The sequence below is a fragment of the Pygoscelis adeliae genome, unplaced genomic scaffold (assembly GCF_000699105.1).
Source record: "Pygoscelis adeliae isolate BGI_AS28 unplaced genomic scaffold, ASM69910v1 Scaffold209, whole genome shotgun sequence".
In the NCBI taxonomy this organism is placed as follows: Eukaryota; Metazoa; Chordata; class Aves; order Sphenisciformes; family Spheniscidae; genus Pygoscelis; species Pygoscelis adeliae.
Genome location: NW_008825538.1, coordinates 3936227 through 3954265, shown reverse-complemented (window position 1 = coordinate 3954265; position 18039 = coordinate 3936227).

Below are 18039 nucleotides of genomic sequence, written 5' to 3'. Positions count from 1 at the left end.
GATCAAAACGTTTTCCACAACGCTGTCATTGATACATGTTCGGTAATTGAATTTTACTGTTATTAGTTGTACATTAGTTGTAACATCTCTTCACTTAAAGTGTAACTAAACTTAGCAACAGAGAGAAGGACAAACCCTGCCCTCAGATATAACTGGGTGAATTCAAGCAAACCCTGATTGAAACAAAATGTGTAGTAAAAGGTAAGGGCTGGGGGGAGGATAAAATTTAAACCTAAGTTACGCACAGACTAAGCTTGCCCAAGACACTGTTTTAAAAGTTTTAACCCACAACATACCAATAAATTATAAAATCTGTGGCCTTTCATATCAGTATTGAAATGACAAGTCTGATTTGGGGGCATCCATGCATGTGCTTGATCTTCCTGAAGTCCATGGGACTTTTTGCAGCATTAAGCACAAGCAACAGGTTCGGTGCCCCAGTGACACAGTGTCAGGGATGGCTTTTGTGCAGCAAAAGATCATGTAGCTTCAAATACTGGTAGATATTAAAATTAAGTTCCTGTCCCCATAAGCATGTTCCCTCTCATTTGGCACATCGCACTAAAAGAGATGAGGAGGGCTGGCCCCCATCCCACGTACGTAAGCATGTGTAAAACATGGGCTTAACCACAGGGGTCTTTGCAACAAAGCAGAAGATCTCATTGCTCTATCCCTTTCCACGATACGCATTATAATAGTATATAACTCATGAATTACACCATAAATCACTCCTGGGGTTGCTGTGCAGAGGAAAGCAAGGGAGTTTGTCTGGAAGAAGCCTGAGGGGGCTTGTCTCACTCTCTGAAAGTGAGACAAGTTGGCAAGACCCACGGACAGGCTTGAGCCCCTGATTGAAGAGCCAGCGGAAGAGAGCGGGACTGCAGAGTAAGCAGGGCCCTGAGCAGTCGAGGCTGACGGGGAGAGCCGTGATGGACCGAGATCCCCACCTCATCGGTAGCACACGTGTTGGAGCAACCACGGGGCTGACACCAAATGTGGAGTGGGTGCTCCTTGTGAGAGTGATGCCTCTTCGGTGAGCTGAATGGAGAGGATCCTGCACAAAAATGCTGTATAATGGTCGTGAGACCTTCATGAGACATAAGCTTGTGAAAGCTAAATGAAGATGGGAGAGCTTCATTCTGGAATGAAGATGGGAAGCCTTCAATCTGGAATCTCCTAACTTTTCCGTGATGGAGTTCATAGCCTCAGTGCAGTTTATAGGCATATACTACCTGTACACTCCAACACTGACCTAAGTTTTACAGGCTGCGAATTTGCATATCTACAATTCAAACCTAATTGCAATGACCTCACATAAAATAGTAATAGTCAACTATCAATAATATTTTGGGAATTGGGGGAAAAATAAAGGGAAACTGTTCATTCTTAATAAAAGCTGGTGCTGGCGGTCAGGAAATTGAACCTCTGCTGGCATTAGTTACAGGAGCCAAAAACATTGCTGCTGAATGTTTCTGTGGAGGATATGCTTTTTATACTTGAAAGATACTCTTCTATATCAAGTCTTTGTAATTGCAGAGACATGGAAAATAAAGGCAGAAATCATAAAGATGTCCTTTTCCTCCAGTACCTAATCAGCCCAGGGTGTGTTTGTGTACAAGCAGAGAGCTGTCTTCATCCCAGCCTCTCTCCTCCCTGCATCCCCAGGATGCAGTCCTATGTGCAGTTAGCTGATGTTTCCCTAATGAATCAAACCATTTGCTCCAGAAATACAAGATGCAGGGCCAATATTTTTGAAAGCTGCCTTTGAAACTCTGGCAGCAATTTAGTGTGGTCATGTTTCCGAGTGTGAAGTTCTTCATGTATGAATGCTTGCACTCAGGATTTATTTGCTTGGACTGCACTCACATCCGTGCGGGGAGCGTGACCGTGAACCTGAAGTTTTCCATGTGCTATCTACTAGATGGGGAAAAATGGGTTTAAAGGATTAGAAAGCAGGTAAGGACTGGAAACCTGGTAAGGATTTGCAGATCCGGGGTGGTGTTTAGGGCTATAGAGCAGGAAGTGAGTTAGAGGAAAGGAAAATGAAAAAAATTTTACATTTATGTGAAGCAAACCCAACAGTTTTGCTACATTCACTACAATCTTTCTTTCCTTGCACTTCACTAAGGGGGGTGAGAAGTGCCTTTCTTTGTGCATCTGGGAGCGCAGCACATGGAGCATAGTGTGCAGATCCTAGAGATGGCCTCAGACCTGGAAATGGTCTGACCACATCAGCATCATCCAAAATCAAGACTGATTAGTCCTTGTGGGAGGATGCTGCCACATTAACATGACATGAGACTGTGATCAGGACCTGAATGGGGACCTGCCATTTGGATGTACTAGCCCTCACTGACTTTGCTTGGGGACCTCTAACACACCCCTGCCTCACACCTCATCTGTTATCCACTGTGCTTAGAAGGGAAGGGCCACAGCTCAACCTGAGCAAGATGTTTGCAATGTGTATTTTTGAACGATTAGTGACATGAACTGTCTCAGATGTACAGGGCAGGACCACACTGTATTGTGCACACCGTAAGTGCAAACTAGAAAGATGCCCCTTGCCCCAGCCTACAAGCAAATCTGCCCCAGTTCTGTACCACCCACCCCCCCACCCCCATTTTTAGTCTTTTCTACTTTTAAAGAAATGCTAAATTTAATACAGAAATAAAACCACCGAGAGTCTTGCAGTTTTTATGGAGAAAAATGTGCCTGCTCAGGAAGCGTGAAATTAAAAGCTCTCGAGCGTGCATTTGCCCGGCTCCACACCACGTGTACCTCGCCAGCTCCGCAGCGGGCTGGGAGCTCACTAATTCGCTCCATGGCCTCATCCTGCAAACATGCACCCCTGCAAGTGAGGCTTACTCATGGAAACACTATGCCTGCATTCCCGTTAGCGAGCGGCTCGGGAGGAACCTGCTCCCCGGGCTGCCCAGGGGACATGGCTGGCACCGTCCGAGCCGTCAGCCTGGCACCGCCGGGAGGGCTCCAGCAGCACAGCAAGCCACCAAGCCTGGCCAAGAGCATGGGATCCCACATGCTCTGAAGGACACCCTCTGGCCATGCTTGAGGCCACACTTGGATGTTTTCTGACAACACAGACACCAAAATCTCTCCTTGAAATAACGTGCCTTCAAGCAGCTCTCAACAGGCTCCAGAGACATGCCCAGGAGTTTTACTAAAAGCAGCTTCCCTGCCTGTCCATTCCTGTGTTATCAGAGTTTGCTTTGTGGTGTATTTTCCTTAGGAAAATTTGGATGTTGTTGTTCCACAGCCCCCTCCAACAGCCTTCAAGTCCTCAAGGCTGGGCGTGAGACACACAAAATGGGCTCCTGCCAGTTGACTCCCAAATCATGACACTGCCTCACACATTTGCAAGGCTGCATGATGGCCAGTCTCCCACTCCGCAACTTCACACGTCAGACACAGCAGGGCAAGCTGGCCTCCAATCCACAAACCACATTTTCTGGGGCAAGACAGGACCACACCTAGTCTGAAAGCTACGTCACCTCCCAGGGCTCCCAGCTCAGACAGTCCCCATGGAGGTTGTAACTGTGTGCTGTGACACATGACCCTCTGTCCCTGCCTGTGCACCCTCCCATTCCCTGCTGGGAGGCTCAACGTATGTGATCTCACGCTCTAAAAGAGAAGAAAGCCAAGGAGGTTGTAGCGAGGTGGGTGTCGGTCTCTTCTCCCAAGTAGGGAGAAGGATAGGATAGGACGAGAGGAAATGGCCTCAAGTTGCGCCAGGGGAGGTTTAGATTGGATATTAGGAAAAATTTCTTCACCAAAAGGGCTGTCAAGCATTGGAACAGGCTGCCCAGGGAAGTGGTTGAGTCACCATCCCTGGAGGTATTTAAAAGACGTGTAGATGTGGCTCTTAGGGACATGGTTTAGTGGTGGACTTGGCAGTGCTAGGCTAACGGATGGACTTGATGATCTTAAAGGTCTTTTCCAACCTAAACGATTCTATGATTCTTTGAGACATGGGGTAGCAAAAAGTTGGTTGCTTGCTTTCAAACCCGGTTTGAAAGGTTTGTCCCCCCTGGGGAAGAACCCCCCCTGGGTTTGAGGTTTGTCCCCACCATGTCAGAGGTTGAGGTAGTCCCCAGGACCTCAGAAATCCCCTGAGGACCACAGTGCCTTTGCAGAGCTTCAGGGAGCGCCTGCTGTGACCCCGTCCCGCATGGCTACAGCTCTATTGGTAACGGTGCACCAACGTGCACGTAATACATTCCAGACTCCTTTGGTTTGACTGATGCATATTTTGACATCTCAGAGAAAACATTTTCCAAGATGCACAGTCAAAGGCTCTTTCAAGCCGAGATGTTGTGGAAAGCCGCGTGAGCTCTCCAAGGCACTATCTCTCTCTCTCTCTCTGCCAGCTGCTCTAATGAAAGCTCCCTGTGCAGGCCAGAAGATACAGCAGGGAATAATACATTCCTTTAAATAGCAACCTAGCTGGCTTGAGGAGGCCATGAACATTTTAACTCACTTATAATTTTCCTGCGGTTCAACCCTCTCTCCTGCAGCAGTCTTCTCAGGGCACCAGGGCCAAGCGAAGACATGGGAAGCCCTTAAAATGGCATTAGCTAACCCATGACCGTTCAGGGAGTGCTTGTGTTCATGTCTTTTCCTGAGCAATACTGCACGCCACACAATACCTACCCTGTAGTGTGCTGCTTAGACCTTAATTACCCGGAGGTAATTGGCACATGAAGACACAGCGCAGAGGTCAGCAGAGGAGACCTTGTTTCACCAGGGACTGATCTCAAAGAGATGATTGCTTCAATAACACATGGCACTGGCCAGAAAATGCTTCCCTAACATCTTCCACGTGACATTTTTCCAGAGGCAAAGCCAGCTAAAGAGGTCCCTGAACATCCTTCTCCTTCAGACCCATGCAACCATCTATAAACCAAGTCAGTGAATGAAAATACTTGGGGTCAAGGGGGGAAATAAACTAATTGAGATTTAAAAAAGTGCACAGACCCCATTTGCAGCACGACCCACAAGCAATTCTTCTGGCACAGCAGCAGGACAGCAAACTGCCGAGCAACAGCAGGAAAACATTTGGGGCTAAGGAGCATTGGGATTCCCTTAAAGCAGCTTTGCTCGAGGAGAAACTTGAATAGGGGACTGACTCCTGGATGACTAGAAGGAGAAGCATGAGAGCAATTCTGAGAGGTTTAGGATTTTTATATAGAAAGAATTATTTAGAATAATTCCCTGTCTCCTGCCTCATAGGAAATTTCTAATGAAAACTTAAGATTCAGTGGCAACAGCAGTCTCCAGCCTAAATAAAAAATAAAAAGAGGAAAAATTGTTTTGGGGAAAAATATCAAAAGGATCATTTTCTCTGCTGAAAGCTGAAATTCTTCCACAAAAAAGTCATTTTGCCACTCCCCAGAAAACCAGAAAAAGTATCAGCATTTTTCCATGGGTGATTTTTAACGGTTGCCTCATTGTCTTCAACTTCAATGTTCCTTCTGCAGAGCCTCCCAGCCCTGCCCTCTCCTCACTGCACCCATCAGCTCACGTACAGCCTCTCCAGGACAGGACAGGTTTCTCTCTTGTGCAGCTCACAGCACACCCAGTGTTGGCGTTTTAATCAGATTAAATTACTGATGGCAATACTCTGATACAGCCACAGCTTTGCGACGCTGAACGTGTGTGGTACCAGAGCATGTCAAATGTGCTGGGCTTTCTCTCTGGTTTAATTTCTCTGCACCACCCTGTGCTTCTTGTCTTGCTCTGCCGCTGCCTCAAAATACATCTACTTCTTATCCCAAAGGTTCGATGTTACAGAAATAATTGGTGGCACTGTAATACTTTTCAACATCGTGAGGCAAATGGTGTCAAACAGCCCTAAAACAAATGTCCCATGTTTTACAGGGGCATTTTAGGGAATATCCCTAAATTTTATCAGGTGTTTTCCTTTGTTATGCAGCTCTACAAAGAGTATTTTAAATCACCCATCTTGGCATGGGTTTGTTTGCTGGTCTAAGTAATTTGTCTTGCATAGGTCTATCAGCAATCCATTGAAGTTTATCATAGAATATTAGAAAAAAAGTTGCATCCTCATGGAAGTCTCAGCAGAACCAGATCTTCTCTTAGCTGGCAAGAGCTGGTTTCTCTATCAACGTTTAGCCTGAGAGAAAGGAGTTCTTTATATTTGCTTTACAATGAGAAATTTGGCCCTCTTGGGGGCCAAAATTACCTTTCCTCACTTATTTCCAAAGTCTGGGAACGGGTTAATTTGCATTGAGCCAACCACAGTCAGGGTTCCTCAGGCCCAAAGCACCCGAAGCACCTGAAGCAAACTCCATTTGCTAGAAATTCATCTCCACGTGGTATTTCCAGCACAAGGAGAGTCCATCAAAACAGCTTTTTATGGGAGCTGACCCGCACCTCCAGCTGCAGCTGTGTGAGAAAAGACTCTCTGTTTTAACCGTTCTGATATATTGTGGCTCTTCTGGTGACGGTTAGGACAGGTGGCCTTTCCCCGCTTCCCAAACTGAAATTGCAGCAGCTTTTCACTTGGTGAAGCAGCCCTTTGGTAAGTTTGTAATGAGGCTGTGCACCGTGCCCTGTCACCAGCCTAGCACAATGGGGAACCAGGGCATGCTGCCTCTGGGAGAGGACCTACGTCCTGCACGCACTGCCGCCAGAACACTGTCAGCACCAGGCGCGGACCTGCTGCTGTGGGGCTCGCCCTCGCTTGCAGATGTTTGCGGTGACAGCAACCAGGATGCCTGCCTTTGCCTTTCTGCTCCAGATACAGCCGTGTCAAAATCCAGATGCAGAGTAACTCCATGTTTGAGGATTATGAATGCTGAGGGTTTGAAGCAGGCCCTGGGGGAGATGCAAACCAGCCAGATTAGGCACCAGATCTGTTCTCTTGTGAGCCTTCCCATCCCAGGTGTCTCACACAAATGCTGACCACAGGTGGTCACCTTTCTTACTGTTCCCCATTCCCTCAAATTACACATAGCTTCCAACACCACACCTGCTCAGCTCCATGCCTTGCACGGAAACCTCTGTTTACCCCAAATCTTTTAGTTCTTTCCTCCCTTTCCATGTAACTTTCACCCATTTTTTCTACCCCCATCCCATCATCACCCATGGGGCAGTTCAGTCACTTTTTTTCTTTGTCTCCTGCTCAAGGAAGGGAAGAGAGAGACCTTATTGCGGCCTTTCAATACTTAAAGGGGGCTTATAAGAAAGATGGGGACAGTCTTTTTAGCAGGGCCTGTTGCAACAGGACAAGGGGGAATGGTTTTAAACTAGAAGAGGGTAGATTCAGACTAGATATAAGGAAGAGATTTTTTACGCTGAGGGTGGTGAAACACTGGCACAGGTTGCCCAGAGAGGTGGTGGATGCCCCATCCCTGGAAACATTCAAGGTCAGGTTGGACGGGGCTCTGAGCAACATGATCTAGTTGAAGACGTCCCTGCCCACGGCAGGGGGGTTGGACTAGATGACCTTTAGAGGTCCCTTCCAACCCAAACTATTCTATGATTCTATGATTCTATGATATAGAATATCATATATTCATATATCATATATATCATATATCAGCTGCACTCAAGCCACAGACAGCTTCAAAAACTCAGTGATGGCACTATTTTAAATACATGCACAAGCCAAAGCCCTGCAGAAACACATGCAACATATTCATTGCATGTCAGTTTATCCCACAAGGAGGCAGCTCATTCCTGGATGTGTCCTCCATGAAGAGTGCATCGTAGAGTACCTAACCTGAGGTCAGAGCTGTAGTGCATTCCCCATTACCATCACCATCACCAATTCACTGCCTGAAACCCCTCAAATTATAAATCTACTTAACACGAGCACCCAACCCCTATGCACTAGCCTTTCCACCCAGCTACTGCTCTTGCTCTCAGTCCTTGCAATGTCTCAACCAGCTTGTTCAACATGGAGAAACCACTTTCTCGGGACAGCAGGAGGGAGAGGAGGAGCATTCACCCAGGACCCCAACCCTCAGATGAAACCTGGTACCTGCAGAGGTCCCAGCCAGGGACGCCACCAGGGTTTGCTGTCCCCCAAGCCGGGAAGGAATAGGCTGCGAGCATATCCATCGCTCAGCTGCAGGAGCCTGCAGCCCTGCGAATTAAGTGTTCAGCAACCACTAAACTCACAAATAGACAGTAGGCGCCAGAATCCTCAGCTGTGGCTCCTTGGACTACACTGGATTTACGCTGATTTAAGCCAGCTGAAGATCTGCGCCACCCGGCCAAGTCCCGCCGGCCTACCTCAAGCTGATGGCTAGTTGACGTGACTGATGACTAAGATTTCCATTTAGCCTAACTCAAAGCGTGAGCAGTGCCTATGTAGTGCTACCATTGTTGACTCCAGCCTTTTGTCTCGGGCTGTAACCGATAGGCCTAATAACCGAAATCATACTGCATGCATTCATTCACCCTCTTCACAAACAGCATGTTATTGAGCTCAGTGGTGAAAAGGCATGCACAAACACAATGGGGCTGGGATTAAGCCCAGCTGCATTACCAAAGTAAATACTTTTGCTGCTGACAGTTTGTCTGTAGGGATTTGGAGAAAAGTTTTGTGCATCTACTTAGGCAACATATGGTTTTATTTTCCCTGTTAACAAAAACAGTAGTGGTCAAAAGTCAACACCCTCTGATGACTGTTCAGTGGCCAATGTGGAATGGGCTTAGTGGTCTAAGTCCAGTTCCTTACATGTCCACATAAAAATGATCCTCTTCCTGCATTCCTCTCTCACTTGGCACTGTGGTTTACAGTCTCCGCAAGGAAGCCGAGGGGTTTTTGAGGTTAATCTCATCTGTCCTCCTTCCTGATTGAAAGCCATCGGTGACATGGTTCGGGTTAAGATACCTTGCTAGCTTCTTTAATTCCTCTTGTGATGAAAACCCCTCCACAGACTGTTTCCCTGAAGCCTGAAGAGAGTCAGAATTAATCCGCGTTAGCCGGCGGCTGGGGCATGCCAGCTAGTCTGACTTCTAAAGCAAACATAGAGCTGATGAGGACGAGCATCATGCCAAGAACACAAATGGTCTGAATTTAGCCCTTCATCTCCAAGCCGAACGCGTACTGTTCTCCAAAGATCTCTGCAACACTCAATCAACAGCTGGTCACCTTCACATCTGAAACCGAGAAGAAAATCCACAAGGGCCTGGCTTTATATTTGGCGATGACTTCAGTGGGGTGGTAAAGGGCAAAAAGTTGGCTGAGCTTCCACGGGTGCCCATCTCACATAGCTTCAGTGAAGTAATTGGCAGTTACTGGCACTCAGCATCATTGGGAAGAAAAAAACCTACCACCACCATCAAACCCTCCATAGCTGATCCCCCTAAAAGATTTTAAAGCTTTCAAGGTGCAAACAGGTCTTGTCTACACTGAGGTAATGAGAATTACAGCAACTAGAGCACAAGTGCTAACATTTAGCATCTGCAGGGTCAGAGGCAGCTCGAGAGCTGCGAAGAGGTGTTAACTAGACCTGCTACATGAAGTAATTGTTTTTAAGGGAGTGTATCCAAGCTGGAACACAGCAATGCAGAACATGCACACTAAGACAGGTGTAATCCCCGGCACAGTGGGTGGGAAGCAAGGCTGGAAAATCACAATTAAGCCAAGAGGTGTTGAATAATCCAGACTTCCCCGCCAAGACGAAGGTAGTTTTACTGAGGGCCAGATCCTGCGTGATGGCCAGCTACTCCCACAATGTGTTTGTCATCCTCAGATGCTACTGACATCTCTGGAAGCTGAAGGTCCAAAGTGTTTTGCAGGGGATGCTCAAACCTGTCCACAGACAGCCAGCAATGGGCAGGCAGCCAGGGCTAGAGGAGCTAAGCCAGGAAGAAAAAATGCTGCAGCTCAGGTTGACACGCAAAGGGAGCTCACAAATGAGCCATCACAGTCCCACAGTCACACATGCATACATCCATGGAGGAAAAAGGTAAAGCCAGAAATTGTTTCTGTTCCTATGAAAGACAATCGGTGAAAGCAAAAGCTTATCTTAAGGTTTTTATGCAGAAGTTCAAGGGTTTTCATTTAAAAAGCAAAAACTGAAAAAAATGTTTGGTTTCTGGCAATCAAAAGCTGGAAACATTTTGGCCACAAACCAAAACAATTTGGGGTTTCTGGGTTTTGGTTTTGTTTTGGGTTTTCACCAAACTCTTTAGCTTTCCTTTGCCAAAAAACTGCACATTTTTCAAGCTTTTTCTTTCTCAATGAAAACCCCAAAATTGTTGTTGAAATTGGACTTTTCCCACAGAATTTTTTGATTTTTTTTTTTTTTAAAGGCATTTTCAGCAAAAAGAATGTTTTGAATGAACAGTTTCATCCAGCTCTGTAAGCAGATCCCTTGGAAGGACTATCACACCCTCACTTTTATCTCCTCTCCCCAGCTCACTTTTCTCACCCACGGGACTCAGGGCTGTGACCATGGTCTGGTTTTGACCACCACGAGGCCAAGCTTTCCAGCTGTGGAGCAGCCGTGCTGACCCCCCTGGGGACAAACAGCTCTGAGGTGGGAATGGCCTGAGCTTTTTCTATGAAATACTAACTGTCTCTGTGGAAATTAAGAAATGTAGCAAAGGAAAATAAGCATCAGGAGTCTAAATTCAGTAGATCTTGTACTAGGACCACATGGACCACATTTGTGCCCGTGGTTCTGGGAGATGAAGGTGCTGGTACCTGTCCTCCAAAGCATCCAAGCAGCATTTACCCACAGGTTCATTAGAGCTGCTCGTCCTGGGTCCACCATAAACTCCTCAAAGTACATGGCTGATACAGTCTGCATTAATATTCAAGGTTTGGCACAGGAAAGGTGGACATGAAAAATGTACAGGAAAAATTAAGTATTATGGACTTCTAACACAAACACGATACTAGCAACTAAAAACAAAATTAAGAACTATAATACTTTTCTACCCCAAGCACTGAACTCAGAGATGGAGCTGAAGAGCGAACCCAACTCAGAATTGAGAAGGTGTTTGCACCCTGTCTCCAGGGATAACTTTGATCTGACTCAACACTGGAACCAGAAACTGCACGGAAGTGAGGGAAATTTGGACTGGAGTCTGAGTGCTGGAGTTTAGACTGCACTTTTACAACACGGACCCAAACTATAATAACAAATCTCAACTTCCTGGAGTTCTGTGAATGTGAATTTGGACCGGGTTTTGAATTTCAATCTTGAACCAATCTCCCATCAAATGGCCATTGAAAGAGCCATTCTTTGCCCAGTTAAAACTAAGAGACTTGGAGTCTTTAGACTAAAGTAGAGCCATCTTATGGCTGCTTTTTTTTTCCTGGAAATATCCTCTTTTCTTGAATTCAAGGTCTGTTTGGATGTTTTCTTTGGTTGAGGCACTGAACTAGGTATTTGATGACCCTGCCAGAGCTAGGACTTCTATGAGGAAGGCCAGGAGAAGGAAGGCAAATGCAGGGAGGGCAATGTCAGTGACAAGTGGGAGAGTATGCCAGGAGAGAGAGGGGAGGTGAAGAGTCTCAAATTTAGGCAAAAATGGGATTGCCACACAGCAAAAATGCCAGCCTGGAGGACTTTGAGCAGGGGGAGGGGGAGGCAGGTCAGGGCCTGGTTATGAGGACGAAGGTATCTGTCAGGAGTTGGGGACAGATCGGTGATAAGGAGGAGAGTCTGAGGGGCTGGTAGGTTCTCACGGGGCAGGTGAGGAGAAGGGGCTAATGAAGGATTAAGAGGGCTGGGTGGATGGTGAGGAAGAGTAGCAGATGAGGTTTTGCTTTTTTTTTTCCCCCTGCATTTGGATAATAATGGCCCTCACACTATTTTTAATCTGATTTTCAGCAAAGTTTATTTAAGCCTTGACATAGTGCGCCACTGCCTGTCAGCTGCGCCGTGGTTAACAGTGCTGTCCCCTAAGCCCAAGACAAGCAAGGCGAGGGGAATAGATTAGTTTAAATCTCTGCAAAAGGTTTCCCAGTTGCAACAGGGTGAAAGCACAGGCACAGTAAATTACTGCGATTCAGCTCACTGTTAAGTCAAGTCATGCATCTGAACCCTCCAAATACAGAAGAGATACTCTGTCATTAATACAAATCTAAAAACAAGCCAAAATACCAGCACAGGCTGGTTTTAGAGGCCCTTAAGAGGAGCAGTTAGCCTGGAAGACGAGCTGGGGCTGCTCGTGAAGAAAGCCCCACAAATGGAGAGGTGGTTGACATGCCAGACAGCCCTGGCAAAGAAGGAAATATATGCATTTATTCTGACGTTTGAACTGTAATGTCCTTATAATAAACCATGCCCCAGGAGTGGGTGTTATTTGGATTGTCTCAACACCAGATAGTAAGAAGCCCAAGAAGGGGAACTGAGGCAGGGCCAAGGTTTGACATCCAGCTGCATAAACTCCCTCCATGGTTCTTTGTCCGGACTGTTTTCACCCATCGTGTACTCACATAGTTAAGAGGATCTAGGAAGCTACAATTCCTTTGCTTTCCAAAGCAGTTACTCAGGAAAAGACTAATTAAGTGGCGGTGTTATTACAGCAGGTCCTCGAGTCTCCGAACACAACCAGCAGCGATTAGGCAGGCGTCAGCTACTGGGCGGGATTTCCCACTGCCCAGCTGTGTAATTATCACGGCAGCTAAGCCAAAATCATTTGACAAAGAAAACCAGCTGCAGGCTGTGTGTCTGGGAGATAGCACATGTCCAGCAGAGAGAGAAACAATAACCTCTTCTCCTCTGTATTTTTCCAAAAGAAAGATCAATGAAGACAAGCATGCCACACTCCTGCAGAGGAGCAGATAGCAATATCGATTTCTGGGGAGCACCTGGAATAAGCATCAGGGGTACAATACAGCTCACTGCAGTTTTCTTGGAGAACTGAATATTCACTGCTGCCTCACTCCCCCAGGGACATGGAGCAGGTGGGAGCTGCTAAGGAGGGAGGATCTGTTGCATTGCTTTGAAATATGGACCCTCTGCTGCAGCATCATCCCTGCAGAAAGGCGTTGAGAGCTGTCTTTAATACCCCCAATAAAGCACTGAAGTCGACTTTGAGTGATGGAAAAGCTTTGGGTTTGTTTCCTGAAAAGAGAAGATTTCTGTTGCCTGTGACCTTGTGTAGCCTTCTGCCTCGGTTTCCCCATCTCTAAAATGATGGCATCTGTGTTAGCTACCTAACCGGTTGTCTCAGCCACATCACATGATGCCTTCAGACAAACTGGACAGAGCCTGGCCCACAGCTCAGGGGCTTTCTTCTGCCTGTCTGTGCCCCCAGATGCACCTTCAACAGATGTCTTCCCCGTCTATGGCCACAATGCTTTTGATTGCATGTGTGTCCTGGTTTCGGCAGGGGTAGAGTTAATTTCCTTCCTAGTAGCTGGTACAGTGCTGTGTTTGGGATTTAGGGTGAGAATAATGTTGATAACACACCGATGTTTTAGTTGTTGCTAGGTAGTGCTTACACTAGTCAAGGACTTTCCAGCTTCCCATGCTCTACCAACTGAGAAGGCTGGAGGTGCACAAGAAGCTGGGAGGGGGCACAGCCGGGACAGCTGACCCCAACTGGCCAGAGGGACATTCCATACCATGTGACGTCATGCTTAGTATATAAAGCTGGGGGAAGAAGAAGGAAGGGGGGACGTTTGGAGTGATGGCGTTTGTCTTCCCAAGTCACCATTACGCGTGATGGAGCCCTGCTTTCCTGGAGATGGCTGAGCACCTGCCTGCCCATGGGAAGCAGTGAATGAATTCCTTGTTTTGCTTTGCTTGTGTGCGCGGCTTTTGCTTTACCTATTAAACTGTTTTTATCTCAACCCACGAGTTTTCTCACTTTTACCCTTCTGATTCTCTCCCCCATCCCACTGGGGGGGAGTGAGCGAGCGGCTGCGTGGTGCTCCGTTGCCAACTGAGGTTAAACCACGACAATGTGAAATGGCCATTAGCATCTCCAAAGCTCTTCTTCCCTCCCAGCAACGAGCCGCCTGCCAGCAGGGATGGCTGTTGCACGGGAGGGAGCAGAGAGCCAAACACAGGAGAGACAAACTGGGCTGCCGGCGTGTGTGGGAGGGGAACTGGAGTTATTTGGAAGGGCGTACGCAGCTCCTTGCCATGGATCAGCAATGTGTTTAGTGGTGTAGCAGGACAAAAGCAGGTTAGGAGAATGAGGAGAGGTTGCAAGTGGGGAATATATCACCACCACCACTAGCACAGTGTCATCTCCACCCTGCAAGCTACCCACCAGGCCCAGCTGACCTGCATAGGTAGAGAGTCTTCCCCTGGTTGCTTCTGGTATATAGGCGTCCCAGCACATCGCAGCATGGTGTAGATCTGGCTGTGAAGAGCTCAGCATAGGTCGCACATCCAGCACATGGCAATGGCCAGGACTGGACATAGGACCCACCTGGACCTCCTGGCATGAAGAATGGTGTGAGAGACAAGGCCCTTGGAAAAGAAGGACAAGGACAAAAGCCAACATTTTTGAGCGTAGCAGCACAAAGACATCTATTTCTATTTACATGTAGTAGTTCCCTACCCAATTCCAATTTCATATCATCCAAAGCTATCTCTTTGCTCCCATCTGAATTTATTTGGAGCAATGCTCTCCCTTTCTTCAAACAGCCAGACAGGACCTTTTCAATAGGCCCCTTTTAATAGGCATTTGGGTCCATCCCACATGCAGAGCATAATGAATACTGTTTGCTTGGTGGACCCTGTACGCAGGGACAGACCTCACTTGATCTGCTGCATGAGGAACTCATTGCTTTCATGAAGGTCCCAGTCTCAGCCTCTAACTACATTCTCAGTGTCTGTGCAAATCTGCCAACCATTAGTAAATGCCTTCTCAGAGGGCTCTTCAACCTGCAAATCCATTTGCACTTAAATTGACCGACACACAGCACTTGGCCTAGATGAGTAACAAAGTGTGTGACCTTCCAGCGATCAAGCATTGCTAATATCTCAACTATTTAAAATGTTTAATAACTTAATTTAATGCAGTGAGAACGATTTGATTGAATGCACAATATCTGTAGCAGCTAATTAACCACAGTAGCCCAGAGAGGTCTTGGACTTCATACAACCTTTCAATATAATTACAAATTTTTGACAGCAAAATGAATTTAAATCCAGCCTGACACAGCAATCCATCTTCATCTCCAGATGAAAGGTAGCACATGCGGTATTAACATTTAAACAAAAGCCATGAGCAGTGGAGAGAGACAAGTAGCATTAGCAGATGTGCAGAATGAATTACTAAGAGCGCTGCGGGAGGGGTGGATGAGTGCATTGCATTGTACAGGTCAGACTTACAACACTCACTTTGGTGGCTTTGGCTGTAATCCATGAGTTTAGACTTCATGGAAAAGGCAGGGCCCTTTAGGTTTACCTGCATCACCTCTTGAGGACCAGGTGTGTTGTTACTGACTCATCCTCCTCCTGCGTGTGCAGCATGCCACACACCAGCGGGCACGGGTGATCACATCCCTGCTTTTATTAGAGCTGTTTCCCAGCAAAGCGGATCTGAACACAACAACCCCCCAACTCCTCTGCGCCTGGGTAGGCAAGAAAATGTACCAATGGTCTTCTTGCTCCCATCTTGCAGTGCCTCATGGGAACCCTCTACCCTTCTGTGAGCCACATCTGGAGCTTCTCCTGGAGATTTCCTCCTCTCCCATCTTTCTGGATGTGGGTTATGTGCTGTGGCTTGCAGGGACATGAGTATTTGGGTACAGAGCTTGCAGGGTCAAAGTTTGACCACTCTTGCTATAGCCATGATGGGGATTAAACTGGACTTTAGGACACTAGGTAGGACTCATGGCCCCCTAATGTGGCATTTCAAGTAGTTCAGGGGACTTGGAGGCATCTGTTCCTCTCCACACATCAGATGTGTGATTCAGGAAGGGAATAGGTTTGGGTCCACCCCACATGCAGAGCACCTCTGCACACAAAACTGTTGTTGGCATTAATGGATGCAACAAACATGTCATGGGGTCACTTCCTTGCAAAACCCTGACATTCAGTAGTATCTGACCTGAAAGCTCAACGGCTATGAGACACCTTCCCAGCCACCTCCCAGGTAATAAAAACAAGAGGGGAAGAATATATTTGGAGTTTTAATTTTCTTTCTTGGTTTGAGCCTTTTGCATTCAGAGAGCCTCTCCTAAGAGCCATGAAGGCGAAAAGCAGATTTTAAGCGATAGGTGAGAATTCTCCTTCAACAAGCAACCACCTGCCCTCAGCTGCTTGGATGAGGCATTTTAAGCCTTTCTGGAGCCTGTACTACTGTAAAGCTAGCGCAGTTAATTTCCATGGAAGTGCTCCCAATTTACACTGGTGTAAATAAGAACAGGTTTAGACTGACAATAAAACAGACCAAAAAAAAAATGAGAATAGAACACAGACGTCCTATGATCATGATAGTGAGTAGCATTAGTGGATATTAGTAGCTCAGAATAAATAGATAGGACATAAAGGAACTATTTGTTCTTGCTGTTAAGAACCTTTCAGATTCCCACTTAGCTAGTATCTGTCAAAGACATTTTTTCAAAGTTTGTGAAACATTACCATAAATCTGTCCCATGTAGGGTTTTAATTGCTGAGTTCAAAACTAGGCTGACTCTGCCAAATGTGATAGCATCAGCTGGTGGTGTCATTTGTCATTGTTAAAGGCAAATAAACCAGTGAGTTAATCAAAGGGGATGAAAAATGAGGTGCTTTCAGTTTTTGGAGTCCTGAATCCAATTCCTTCTCCTTTCTTCTCACCAGTCTGCACCAAAATGCCAACAGCACCAGCTGGCCAAAAGGCACTCATTCAAAAACCCATTGTAGACAACACATAGGCACATTTTCAACTGATAAAATCAAGGACAAATGGGAAGAGATAATAGTAAGTAGGAGACAAAGAGGAAAAAACATTCTCTGGACAGTGCAGCTGAAGGATATGAGCAGATAGGCAATCACTGCTGCTCAGATGGCACTTCAATCTGAGGGCCCTCCGTATCAAACTGACGTGAAGTCCCTCTGGAAGGACAGAGTGGTGAAACACATTCTTTCAAGGGCCCCTTGGACTACTGCATAAAATAAGCAGAGATCAAAATCTGAATGGGTCCGAGTATTTGGGAATCCCGTTTGTCGGCCATATGTTGCCTGGAAGCTCAGATCTGGGCTTCTGTTAATCCTACATAGATCCCAACTGTGAGGTGCTGTTTGACTGCACAATCATTGCCCTTCTCTTGCAGACAGAAACAGGGAATCTTTGCTTGCAGATCTTTGCTCTTAATATGCTGGTGCTGGCCTTTAGCAGACCCAAAGTAGATGAGAAGATAACGTTTTTTGGTCAAAAGGTGCCCTGCTTATCTCCTTCTTAGATCCCTTTGGTGGAAAGACCATATCTACCAGATGGAGACCTAATGTATTTCATGCGGTACTTCAAACTGATAGAGCAGGCTCTCTAATGCTAATTATCTCATACAGACTTCTAGCTTCCCTGAACCACTGTGAAGAAATGATGTGGCCAGCACCACGTTGGAAGCCTGTGGAGATGTACAGGCACATAGTTCACAAATGAACACAGTGATATGCTTAGTGTTTGAGCTGACAGCTGAGTGTACATGCTCCTAGCCTGTTACAACTGCAAAGTAAACGTATGAGCTGAAACCTGTGCACCTTACAATTGTCAATATGTGCCTTATGGTTAACCCCAGGACAGAGCCAAGGTCTTCCAAGTCCATGGCCAACGTCAGCAAGGGCATGTCTCCTCATTCTGAATATTTTGAAGGCGTCTTCTCATACTTTCTTTTCTCCCTTAGTCCATCCTCCACTACCTCTCCTAGCAAACTTTACTATGAATCTAACCCAAATAGTACTGAGCCTACAGGTATTTGTAGAGAAGTGGAAGACTAAGAGCAAAACAGGGTCTTCTGCACAGCTCTGTCCTCATCCTCTACCCAACTGCCCTTACCCCAGCCACAAAAGCCCCAAAATCTTGTACGTGTAATAGTTCTCATTCCTCCTGCCTTTTTCTCTTTCTTAATTTTCCCTCTCTTTA